The sequence below is a fragment of the Lissotriton vulgaris genome, chromosome 2_1 (genome assembly GCF_964263255.1).
Source record: "Lissotriton vulgaris chromosome 2_1, aLisVul1.2, whole genome shotgun sequence".
NCBI lineage: Eukaryota > Metazoa > Chordata > Amphibia > Caudata > Salamandridae > Lissotriton > Lissotriton vulgaris.
In genome coordinates this window covers 781071232-781084873 of record NC_141687.1, presented here as the reverse complement: position 1 = coordinate 781084873, position 13642 = coordinate 781071232, and positions in this window count along the sequence as shown.

Sequence of the window (13642 nt, the reverse complement as noted above, 5' to 3'; positions counted from 1 at the left end):
TCATCTGGTTATGACATCCTGGGGGGGGTCAAGATGATGGCGCGGTAGGATGTGTGAGCCTGTCCCTCCGGCTCCGCTGTATTTTTGCAGTGTTATTGCCCCATCCCCTGGCCTCTTTTTAGCAAGTTCAAGTTCAGTAATTTGTATAGCGCACTACTCACCCAGAGGGTCTCAAGGTGCTTGAGTGAGGGTATGAGCATCATTTATCGAATAGCCAGGTTTTTAGCTGCTTTCTGAAGGAGAGGTGGTTCTGTGTGAGGCGGAGGTGAGTGGGGAGAGAATTCCAGGTTTTGGCCGCTAACTAGGAGAAGGATCTTCCTCCCATGGTGGATCTATTGATGCGCGGGATTGTGGCGAGGGCTTGATTGGATGAACGTAGTTGGTGGGTGGGTGTGTAGAAGGATAGTCATTTGTTGAGGCATTCGGGTCCTAGGCCGTAGAGGGCCTTGTGTGCGTGGGTGAGGAGACAGAACGTTATTCTTTTGTTGACGGGAAGCCAGTGGAGATCTTTCAGATGACCAGAAATGTGAGCTTGATGGGGGATGGGGGATGTCCAGAATGAGTCTGGCTGAGGCGTTTTGGATGCGTTGGAGTTTTGTCTGTAGTTTAGCTGTGGTTCCGGCGTAGAGGGTGTTTCCATAATCTAGTCGGCTAGTGACTAGTGCGTGGGTGACTGTCTTTCTTGTTTCGGTGGGGATCCAGCGGAAGATTTTTTTGAGCATGCGTAGGATGTTGAAGCATGATGATGAGACGGCGTTGACTTGTCTGCTCATCGATAGGGAGGAGTCTAGGATGAAGCCCAGGTTACGTGCGTGATCTGTAGGTATGGGTGCTGTGCCCAGAGCCGGTGGCCACCAAGTCGTCCCATGCAGAGGGGGATGATCCTAAGATGAGGACTTCCGTTTTGTCTGAGTTTAGTTTTAAACGACTGTTCTTCATCCATTCGGCTAATTCTTTCATTCCTTCGTGTAGATTGGTTTTGGCGGTGTTAGGGTCTTTGGTGAGGGAGAGGATCAGCTGGGTGTCGTCAGCGTAGGAGATGATGTTGAGGTTGTGTTGTCGCGCGATGGATGTGAGAGGACTCATGTACACATTGAAGAGGGTGGGACTGAGTGATGATCCTTGTGGTACGCCGCAGATGACTTCGGTTGCCTCTGATTTGAATGGGGGGAGGCGGACTCTCTGGGTTCTTCCGGCGAGGAACGAGATGATCCAGTCCAACGCTTTTCCTTGTATTCCGATGTTGCTGAGGCGTTGTTTGAGGGTGTTATGACAGACTGTGTCGAAGGCGGCGGAGAGGTCAAGTAGGATGAGGGCAACTGTTTCTCCGTTGTCCAGTAGCGTTCGGATGTCGTCTGTAGCAGCGATGAGGGCGGTTTCGGTGCTGTGTTTGGCTCTGAAGCCGGACTGTGAGGGGTCAAGTTAATTGTTGGATTCAAGGAAGGCGGCGAGCTGACTATTGACGGCTTTCTCGATGACTTTGGCCGGGAAGGGAAGGGAAGGAGTGAGATGGGTAGTTAAGTTCAGAGGGGTCCGCTGTGGGTTTCTTCAGAAGGGCGCTGAGTTCGGCATGTTTCCAGCTTTCTGGGAAGGTAGCGGAGTTGAAGGAGCAGTTGATGACATCGCAAAAATCGGGTGCGGTGATGGAGTCTGCTTTGTTGAAAATGTGGTGGGGACATGGGTCGGTTGGGGATCCTGAGTGGATGGAGTTCATCAGGCGGATGGTGTCTTCAGTCGTGATTGGGTTCCAGGCGCAAAGGTTGTGAGAGTGCTGTTTTGGTTCGGAGGTGGGTGGCGTGGGTTGTTCTTCGGACACGTTTCCAAAGCTAGTATGAATGTCGGCGATTTTGTTGTGGAAGAAAGAGGATAGGGAGTCGCAGAGGTCTTGGGAGGGAGAGATGTCATTGGTGCCGGCGTTGGTAAATTCTCTGACAATGTTGAATAATTCTTTGCTGTTGTGGGTGTTGTTGTCGAGTCGATCCTTGAATGCTGATTTCTTGGTGGATCGGATCAGTTGGTGGTGTTTGCGGGTGGCGTCCTTGAAGGTGGTCAGGTTGTTAGTGGTTGGGTTTTTTCTCCAGGTTTTCTCGAAGGTACGACATAGCTTCTTGGATTTCTTAAGGTCATCGTTGAACCAAGGGGCCTTTTTACTACCTTGTTTGATCTGGTGGTTTTTCAAGGGTGGTAATTTGTCAGCGCTGTGGGTGATCCATTCTGTGAGTTTGGTGGCAGCTAGGTTTGGGTTCGATGATATGGCGGGGGGTTTTGGTTAAGCGATGTGAAGAGTTGGTCGGTGGTGATTTTGTTCCAGTTTCTTCGAGGAATAGGTTATGGTGGGATGTGGGTCATGGTCTTTTTGTAGCTGAAGTGAACGCAGCTGTGGTCCGTCCAATGGAGAGCCGTGGTGTGATCGAAGGAGATGTGTTTGGTGGAGGTGAAGATAGGGTCGAGCGTGTGTCGAGCAAGGTGGGTGGGGGTGTCAACAAGTTGTTGGAGTCCGAGATTGGCCAGGTTGTCCAGAAGGGTGGTGATGGTGGTGGTGTTATTCTTTTCCAGGTGGAAGTTGAGGTCTCCCAGTAAAATGTAGTTCTCGGAGGTGAGGGCATGTGGGCTGATGAAGTCAGTGATGTCTTCATTAAATTGTGTGCGGGTTCCTGGTGGTCTGTAGATGAGGGTGCCTCTAAGTGTGGTCCTGGGGTCGGTGTGGATCTGGAAGTGAAGGTGTTCGGCGATCGCGAGGTTATCGTCGGAGCTGGTCCTGATTCGGATGGTGTTCTTATGGGCGATGCCTCCTCCTGTTTGGTTGGTGCGGTCTTTTCGGATGATCTTGTAAGCGTCCGGGATGGCTATGGCGATGTCGAGCGCTGATGATGAATTCATCCAAGTTTCTGTAAGGAAGGCGACGTCCGGTGATGTGGTGTCCAGTAGGTCCCAGAGTTCAGTGGCGTGTTTGTGGACCGAGCGGGTGTTCAGCAGGATGCACTTCTAGTGGTTAGGGTCGGAGCTGTGTTTGGAGGAGGAGGATTTGGTGTGGGTCCTGATGCAGGCGAACTTGCATGAGTGGCATGCGAATGGTCCGTGGGTGTGTCCTGGGGTAGCTACGCAGAATTGTGGGGTGCGTCCGGGGTTAAGGGCGAGGAGAGTTGCAGCGTCATACGTTAAGCGAGTGGGATGGGTATTGCGAGGACCAGGGGGTCTGGCGCTGGGCGCGGTCCAGGCGCGGACGGGCGTAGACGGGCTTGCCTTTGGCGCACCTTCGGCGTGCATGGGACGCGACCGCTGAGCGTTACCGCTACGCGTTACCGCTATGTGCTGAGGCATCTATCATATGCGGATAGTGGAGGGGGAGGGGCGAGGGAGGGTCAGCTGGGAGGCGGGAGCGGGGCGGAGATCCAGGCAGGGAGGCACAGAAAACAACAACACCACAAACAAAATGGCATCAGACAAAATCGAAACAGGATTGGGGCACAAAGAGGAATATCGCGATGCTAATGGCAGTGGCACCGGTACAAATAGGCAGCAATCAATTAGACGGGCAGCGCAGCACTCTTTAAAATATAATTAAAGCATAGTATGGCAAACAGAGCGCTATGATTTCAAAATGCTCATCTAATTGACAAACTCTCAGGCAATCTAGCGCTGCAGGGTACTTGCGACCTCGAGCAGGTAATGGCGTATGTGGGAGCGAGGTGAAGTAGCAGACAGCAGTCCAGGTGGCAGGCAGAGCGGGGAGCAGCGTGAGGAGCAACCGCTTCTGTAAGGAACAGGACGGTCGCAGCGGGGGGAGCGGGGCTTACGGTATCAGTGGGAGGGAGGGTCAGCTGGGAGGCGGGAACGGGGCGGAGATCCGGGCAGGGAGGCACAGAAAACAACAACACAAACAAAATGGCATCAGCCAAAATCGAAACAGGATTGGGGCACAAAGAGGAATAACGCAATGCAAATGGCAGTGGCACCGGTACAATCGGGCAGCAATCAATTAGACAGGCAGCGCAGCACTCTTTAAAATATAATTAAAGCGTAGTATGGCAAACGGAGCGCTACGATTTCAAAATGCTCATCTAATTGACAAACTCTCAGGCAATCTAGCGCTACAGGGTACTTGCGACCTCGAGCAGGAAATGGCGTATGTGGGAGCGAGGTGAAGTAGCAGACAGCAGTCCAGGTGGCAGGCAGAGCGGGGAGCAGCGGGAGGAGCGACCGCTTCTGTAAGGAACAGCACAAGTTAAACAGCTTGGGCACCCCCCGGTGCAGTCGAGGAGGGGTTGGTCAGCCGCATTGGTGCGGCGGACCAGAGATCGCTGAGGGAGCACCGCAGCGGAGGAGGGAACTCGGCAGACGCAGCGGCGCTCCTGACGGGACCTCCATGAGCTCTGCTGCGGCACCGCGCCATGATGCTGCGGGGCTCCTTCGACCCTGAAACCAGCACAGAGACCCAACCACAGATCACTGGGGCTCAGTGGTGGGCAAGCCGCACAGATGCAGTAGCAGCTCCAGAGAGGTACGTGGAGTGCCCGCCATCTTGTTTCCCGACCTGCCGCAAGGGCGTCTCCTTCTGACTGCCAGCATCGATCAGCGCCTGGGGGCCACGATGATAAGAGCTTAGTGCACGTGCGACTGATCCTCCAGTAGGGGCTCTATCACCCTACACGCTAAGAGTACTGCACCTCTCAAGGGCGGGCCTGCTGTGTGTCTGCCATTTTGCAAGTGGGACTACACTCTCTGGGACACACGCCTGCCGCGCTGCGGCCTGCAGGCAGTAGGACCCATCAGATAGCCGCCCGATAGGAGAGGCCGCTTTAGCGCCAAGACACCTCTGGGTATACGTGCACTTTTATAAATCCTGTTAACATTAACTCTGGGAGACCCTGCCTGGTGCCTGTTGGACGACACAGCAGCAGCTCCCAGGATCGGACATGCCGCACTCTCCCCGCGGGTCTCCGCTTCCATCCTGGATAACTGGCAGTGGAGCGACGCCTGCTCATACCGCAGGACTGGCGCCCCACTTCTCTTCCAAATGGCACTGGATGCTCTGGTTGGATTGCTGCCTAGCCTGACCGCGCGCCAGCGCATTCTTCACAACTTAGCCGCCGAGGGCCGATCTCGGCACGTACACGTCTGCTCCCTGGGGTCTTGCAAGAGGACATATAATCTCTCCTGGGAGAGACCGTCACAAATCCTCTTCACGGCTGTAGAAATGGGTCCCACAGACACCTGTGCCCATTCCTCCTGGCGGGCTGAAGACTAGAACCGCCACAGGCCTCGCAAGCTGGGAGTGAAGACATTGGTGGCCCAGAGGCCAGCCTAAACAATAATGACAAGGGTTGAGGACGGGAGGCTAGCCTGGTGATACTCCCCTGCACCTACCAGCACCGGCAAGACAGAGCATCAGCCTCTCGGCATCGGTAGGGAACTTCTGCCTCGGAGCAGGGGTAAAACCTACCACACTACGCCTATGAAGCTTCGGATCCACGGCCCTCCCTGGCCTCCACCTCTGCTCCATTCTGAGGGTATGGCGGCGCCCAGAGCGCGTAGGGAGAAGACCCTAAAGACCTTCTGCAGAAACAATCTGGCAGCTCTGATACCGCTCAGACAGGCCCCCAAGCTCCGGGTCATTCCGAAGGACTGGAGGGCGCGAATGAACCGGCTACGAAAGCCTTTATGATGGAGCTGTTCGCCGCAATTAAAGAGGACATGCTTGACCTTAAAGGTCAACTTAAGGCAGATCTCGAAGTCCAGCGGGATGTTGAAGGGGTGGGCGAAAGGGTGTCGGTCCTGGAAGAACATGAACTAACACGAGAGGAAGACCTTCATCAACTACAGCAGGAAGTGCTGCGGCTGCAGGACCAGAACCTAGATTTACAGGCGCATGCAGAAGATTTAGAAAACCGCTCAAGAAATAATATCTGCATTCGGGCAGTGCCTTGGAAAGCAGAAGGAGATAACTTGCAATCTTACGTCCTGGCCCTTTTTAGACTTGTGGTAGGAGACGACAGTGAGCAAGAAATCCAGATGGATTGAGTTCATGGTGTGGGCCTTCCTAGGGGAGAGAAAGCGCCCCCTGCCAGATATCCTAGTGTGCTTGCACGATCTCCAGCTCAAAGAGCAGATTCTGCGCAATGGCTGAACGATGCAGCTGATACAGTTCCAAGGACACTCTCCACGTCTCTTCCAGGACCTTGCAGCCTCTACCTTGGCCAAGTGTCGAGAGCTCCGGAAGGTCACCTCCCATCTGTGTGACAAAGGCATCCCATACTCCTTGGGCCACCCCTTCCGAATAATCTTTAAAAACCAAGAAAAGCTACGACAAATCCGCTCACTGTGGGAGGCTCTGGACCTGCTAGGATTAGACCCCACTGGCGATTCGACAAAGGGAGACGGCCCCAAGATTCGTTCCCTACGACGGCCACCCCCTGGCAGACTGTCGGGAAGACCTCGACCTCTCTGAAACCTGATCCGGAAGAAGTAGCGAAAGAACGTGAGGCGGTGATCTCCTCCCTCTCCCATTCTCAAAAGCGCACATGTTCTCCTTGAACATTCCATCAAAGACCTTGGGCAATGGATGTCATAGAGCGCAGCCGGAGGGGCACAAAAGATGACCACCTCTCCCGATCCAACTGGGTGCCTCTCCGCGGCTCTAGGTTCTCCAGTTATCCTACACTATAGTCTTTCTCAGGACCATGTTCCCCTTCGGATATGCCTATCAGACGAACTGTTGTCTACGGTTTCTTTTTGAGATTGAGTTTTTATGGGTTGTTTTCCCTTATGTATTTGTTGCCTTTTCTTTAGGGGTCCCTGTACTAGTCCCTGCACTCACACCTTCACTCGAGAGCCTGCGCTTCCTCCCACCCCCATACCATGCTACGCACCGTGCATCCATGATGGGCCATCTCCTATTCATTCCCATTCGTTATGATTAGACACCTAAAGATAGTCCGCCTCAATGTGAGGGGCCTTAATCACCCTACAAAACGAACAGCGATTCTCTCCTTATTAGAACAGTCAGATGGAGACATTTGTCTCCTTCAGGAGACCCACCTGCTGGCCAAGGACACTCCCCGTTTGTGTTCACGGTGCTTCCCCCATCAGTATTGGTCCTCTGATTCCACAAAGAAGAATGGGGTAGCTATCCTGCTGGGGACTAAATTTGAGGGTAAAGTTCTGTCTACTCTGTACGAGCTCAAAGGTAGAGTCCTAGTGCTCTGGGTTCAATGGGGATCTACTATTTTCTCACTACTCGACATTTATGCACCTAATCTCCACCAGGAGGCTTTCCTTCGCCGCCATATTTCAGAGGTTCTTTCCTCCCCAGACGCTGCTTTAGTGGTAAGCAGAGATTTCAATTTTGTCAAGGACAGTGACTGGGACCGCTCAGACAAGCGATACTCAGGTGGGAGCTCTCTCTCCAGAAGGCAAACAATGGATGGCCGATAATGGTCTTCATGATATATGGTGCGTCCAATATACATATTTCCGTGATTACACATACTGTTCTACAGCACATAAATCCTATGCACGCTTAGATATGTTTTGGGTCTCTCCTGCGCTCCTCTCTAGAGTCAGTGATTCCACAATAGCTCCCCTCTCTCTGTCTGATCATGCGCACATCTCCATTTCCCTGACTCCTGAAGGGGTCGTGCGTATTCCTGCCTGCTGGCGTCTGCGCGTAGGCCTCTTGCATTCCCCTCGCATAGTAAAAGGGATGCGCACCAAGCTTTTAGATTAACTCCAACACAACGGCAATGGGGAAACGCCCCTGACTACCGGTTTGTTGCATGTTTATCTAGGTTCCTGATCGATACTGCGACCTTATGCCCCTATTCGGCTATAAATCCATTTATTCCCTATATTGGCATAACCGTTCAAGTGCGATATTCCGAAAGTCATCTCTGGCCTCACACGAACAGAGCCACATTCCAGAATAGTTTTCTGCCACTTCCTTTGCAACCAATTAGTGCAATGACAGAGCAGAAGTCACTATCTGATATTCCTAGATTAACACTCCGAGTTCTTCAACAAGATAAAAACTCAGCAAACCTGGAAATCCCCGCTTGCTGTGTTTTGATTAGTAATGGAACTCTAATGAGCAACTGATAGCTATCACTTCCTAGTGACATCTTTAATTGACGTCTTATGTCCAGCAAACTTGCGTCAAACCAGGCACCTGTCAGGTATAAATACTACCAACGTTGCCTTAAGCAATAGCCTGTTGCTGCAGCCTGCTACCCTGTTGCTAGCTGTTGTATGCTGTATGCAGACTGCTGCTGCAGCCTGCTGCCCCGCTGCTGTTGGTGAAGATACTGATACCATTATCGCTGCTAAAGCGCAAACGATGGTGTGGTGAGCTTAGGAGCTGAACAGCCGTCCCTCTGCGAAGAGCCCAGCAGATGCCAAGCTGCCCGCGGACGCTGTCCCCCTCCTCCTCCTCGACGCGCTGAACAGAGAGATCCAGCTCCAGCGCTTCTAGTCTGCCCTCGCGGGTGACTGGGATACCGAGTTCCCCCTGAAGGAAATACCAGACTTCCATCATTCTATTCAGAGGTATGGTGTTGACTAAACCCTTAGATGAGAATTCTTGAAGCAAACCTTGGCAAAACCAACTTAACTTAAAGCTACTTACTTACTCCCCTTCCACGTGTTAGGCTTAGGTCAGGCACACTGGGGTAGGCTTAGTTAGAAGCACCAGTTGAGTATTTTAGCCTAATGTATATATGACTGTATATATGTTTTATTACTTTTAACCATTGTATGGCTAAGAAACCATATCAATGCTTTTACAGTATTATTTCACAAAACTTATCTTACTGTACGTACTTTTTATAATAACAAGTCTTGCAATTGTGGCAATACATTTCTCTTGTACGAGAAGAAAGACTGTTCAATAAATGTTAACCCTTTATTGGCAAACGCCCGTCTCTCTATTCTCTACATCTCGTGAAAGTAAACTGCACTAACCTGACTGAGTGAAATACCTGTCTATTGTTTCACACGACCCTAGAGATTGACTCTTGATCTGAGGAGCAAAGTTGTCACGTTGCACGGTTGTTGGAAAGCTGAATCCCTTCTTGTCTGTGCCAGGGAAGCTGATCACTTCCTATGCAGAGAAGAAAGTTTCCAGTGGCCTCTGAGCTAGTTGGTAACACACCCAATTAAGTTTAGCATAGTCAGTGGAGGCCTGGAATATCCGCAGTTCCACGTCGATACTACTGTTTGTTATTCCAATGCGCAGGGCCTAGTGGGAAACTAGGAACTACACTACATGGCGCCCTAACGTTTGGTAAGGCGATAAACTAACGCAAGACTTATAGAGTAACTCAGTCGTGCATATTTCACACAGACCCCTTTCTCCCGTAAATACTCCAATAGACGTCTGGAGTGGGTGAAAGGTTAAAATCCGCCCGAACTCAGTAGGAAGAGATTCCTATGTAAAGCTCTGGTTTATTCAACGTTGAAGGATACAGTGTTCCAAAATATTGTGCACCTAATCTTTGTCTCCTTGGAGACCAACTCTGCAAACCTTGCATTTTAACAATGCCAGGAGAAAACGGAACCACTGGGGGCGCAGCAGATGCGACTCAGCAGGGTCCCGAACACACAGACCCGGGTGCTATTATCATCCCGGTCCACTTAAGAAAATCTATAACGTTAAAACTTATAGAAAACTGACTGACACCACAAGGTGGTACAGTAATTTTTGTGATAGAGGCTCACGAATATCGGCAGACAGAGGTATTCTATTCATGGATAAACTTTCCAGCGGCAAACGCTACAACAAAAGAGTTTCACTATTACAAAATAGAGGAACCTCCGGAAGAGTACGCTCCTTTCGAGGAGATTGAAATTCCACTTAAATTCCAAGAGCACCTGCTCTGGTTTAATGGTGCCCTAAAACACAATGATCATATTACCAGGCTCGGTCCACTAGGTAGACCAGGAGCAACGTGGCCGGTTCTAGCCAGGTACACACCACATCCTGACATTGCAAGAATGTCTAGAGAAGAGCTGTTAGTACAGCTAAAAACATTAATAAAAATACATAGGCAATTAGTCCAATATGTAATGCGGACTGCAACAGTCCAGCCAGCTGTTAATGTACCACAGCTGACCCCTCATCAGGGGAACACTAATAAAATTACACCACAGAACATACAGTCATGTCTTGGTAAAACACCTGTAAAACCGGGAACAAATTCCTTTCTGGTTAGCACAGAAAATCACTCAAATAGAGGCAGTATTTCCTGATACTACCCCTATAGAGAAACACAGAATCTTGACCATCTGCCTTCCTATGGGAATCGCACCACACGTGGAGGACTGCGACATTTGGGGTACAGTCTTTGCTTCCATTACACAAAAACACACGGTGTTCCGTCTATGGCGGTAATACCAGAAGTGCTAAAACAGATTCAAAATGAATACGGTCCAGAGCCCGCTTTAAATCTAGGTATGAAATTACTGAAAGACTTCAAGTAGGTCTCGGCTATATTATTAGCCAATATAAAAGGAGAAGCAGCATCTGTGGCGATCCGCCAGAAGTTGAAGGAAACAGATATAAAAGATCCAATTGAGCTTGCCAAAATCATAGAAAAAGGCTATGAAGAATTAGGTAGAGACAGCTTGGGTGGGAAACCAGTAAAGCCCCAACTGCTCGAAAATCCTGAAAAATTATTTATTAAAAATAATTTAAACACTCCTAAAAAGAGCTGGGATGGAAATAAACAATCCACCCCCAAGGAAAAAGTTTTCCAGTCCAGAGGAAGGTCTTCTCGACGGAGGGAAAGAACTCCGACTCGAGAACGCCAGTCTCCCCAGAGGGAGCCTTCTGAGAAAAGATATAACCTTAGAAATAGGGATAATCTGAAAAAACCTGATAGATATCAAAGTATTGATACACGTCCCTCTCGATCTTTTCCACAGAATTCGGAAAGAAGAGGACGGTCAGACCCAGGAGAGCACACCAAGTCCAAAGACAAGGAACCTGCTCAGAGTAAAAAATCTCAATTTCAGAAAAAGAAGGTAGCCAGTATTAGAGTAATCAACCATGCCGAGAATACTGAGGACACAGTTGAAAAACGGGGAGTGGGCATTGACAATGTTGGACAGTGCAGCAGAAATCAGTATAGCGCGCAAGATCTTGATGAGTCATCTGGAGACAGTGGACACGAATGAATACATTCGGGTTGAAACTGCCGACACCAGACTTGGCGAGCCCCATAAAATATACGAAATAACATTGTGTATAGAGGGTGATAAGACTAGGAAAATAAGAGGTCTATTTTGGGATAAGCTCTCAAAAGGCTATGATATTCTGTTAGCTGAAAAAGATTGGCCCCCAGAGTTTGTCAGGGAGTGCCCTCGTGGCGAAGAAGTGATTATGCCTGCCTTCTCGAATCACATTCCGATTCACAAAAAATATACATATGCAAGGAAATGGGCAGTGGCACCTGCATTGTATAAAAATCATGTAGGATGGGATGAGGACTCAACTCCTCACAAAATCCAATTAAAAAGTGAACCAACTGCCCAACGGCAGTATCCCATTAAGCAAGAAGCTAAAAAACAAGTCAGGGAGATCTTAGATCAACTTGAATACCAGGGGGTGATTGAAACATGCACCTCTCAAATGAACAATCCTTTGTTTCCTGTCTCCAAGCCAGACAATTCATATCGTCTAGTTTTGGATTACAGACACCTTAATACATGTTGCAAAACTTTTGCAGTACAAAACTCGCATAGTGCAGCCCTAATGAATAACATAGTTAGGAAAAAATATAAAACGACATTAGACATATCTAATGGTTTCTTTTGTCAAAACATTGCACCGGAAAGCAGATATTTGACCGCTTTCTCTGCATTTGGGTCGCAGAAAAAATTCTGTCGACTCCCACAGGGGTTCAAGAACATCCCAGGACTATTCTCAGCTAGGGTAACAGAGTTACTACAAATATATGATGATGAGGCATTATCTTACGTAGATGATATCTATCTCACAGACGACGACTTGGATACTCACTTGAAAAGAGTGAACACCATTATACTTGGGTTCGCAGCAGAGGGTTACAAATTCAACTTTAAAAAGTCTCGAATTGCCCATCTGACAGTACTATTCTTAGTGTACGAATTATCAAGTGAAGGGAAAAGCCTAGCGGACAACTTGTTAGAGAAGTGCGCTGTACTCCAAGCTCCAAAAACGCTGAAGAATTTACAATCCATTCTAGGTTTTCTGAATTTCGGAAGAACTTACATTCTAAATTACGCAGAGAGGGTTAAACCTCTCTACGAACTAATTAAACCTGATTTTAAACAAATCAATTGGACTCAAAAACACACAGAAATTTTGAGATCACTGCAAACAGACATGTTAGCAAAAACAAAATTAGATACACGTGACAACACACGCGATCTTGTAATCCGAGTCATCCCAGGAAGATGCGGATTCACGTACCTGACCTCTAATGAGGGAGAAAAGGTACCAATTTCAATCAAATCTCACTTGTACACACAAGCAGAAAAAACATTCAGTCACACAGAAAGAACTGTGAAAGCAGTGCAAATCGCATTAGCAAATGAACGAGAACTAGCACACGGCAAACGGATTAATATCCTTACAGCGGAATCCGCCTTCGAAGCGCTATTCAGCCCAGTAAACCTGCCTACAGTGTCACTGGATCCGAAATGGATACAGTGTGTAGATTCTCTAGGAGCGGAAGATGTGAAATACTATTTCGCTCAGCAATTTGAAGAACTGAATGATTTGGAGTATGAAGAAGAATATCCTCTGCCAATCGAAATTCTGCCTCTCCCACAATACGCCTGTATAATCTATACAGATGGATTTGTACAGCATTTCAACGTAGAGAGAAAATCCTACGATGCAGCATGTGCGATCATTAAAGGTCGTTGGCTGTGCGGTAAATTCAGCCCGAAAGTAACAAAAACTGAATCTGTAAGAAACTGTTCGGTTCAGAGAACTGAAATCAGATGTTTAAAGATGGCGCTCGAAAATGCAGAACGTGAATTCCCGACACATCGTGTGCGATTCTCATTTTTGCGTCAACTCTTACAACAATAAACTGCAGAGGTGGATTGAAAACGATTACAAAGATGACACAGGTGCCACAATAAAGCATAAATTGCTCTGGAAACAGGTAGCCCTTTTACACAAAGAACTACAAAAGACTCACGTGATTCACGCACAGAGTCTTCAACGTGATGGCGTTCACGTTGCAGGAAATTCATTGGCTAATACAGCCACAGCGGAAGCAACTAAACCGGCTTCCGTAGCCACAAAAAAGCGTACAGAAAAATACATAGACGGGGAAACCATGCTGGCAGTAAAAACGACCGTAAAAGGCGACTGTGCAGCACTACCCGTGAACTATCCACTCAATTATGCATACGTAATCGATGCAAACTCCGTTCCTTTTGCTCGCATCCCTGGGGTGGGGGACAGAGTAATTCCAAACAGGTGCAGGAGGGGCTTCCTCTTACTGGAAGCACACATGGGGTTGGGTCTGAGACACCAAACAATCAAGGTTTCTCTGAAAGAATTACAATCAGAGTACTGGTGGCCAGGAATGAGCATAGATATTCAATGTTGTGCTCAAAATTGTGAAAACTGCAACAGAGATCGCAGTAATGA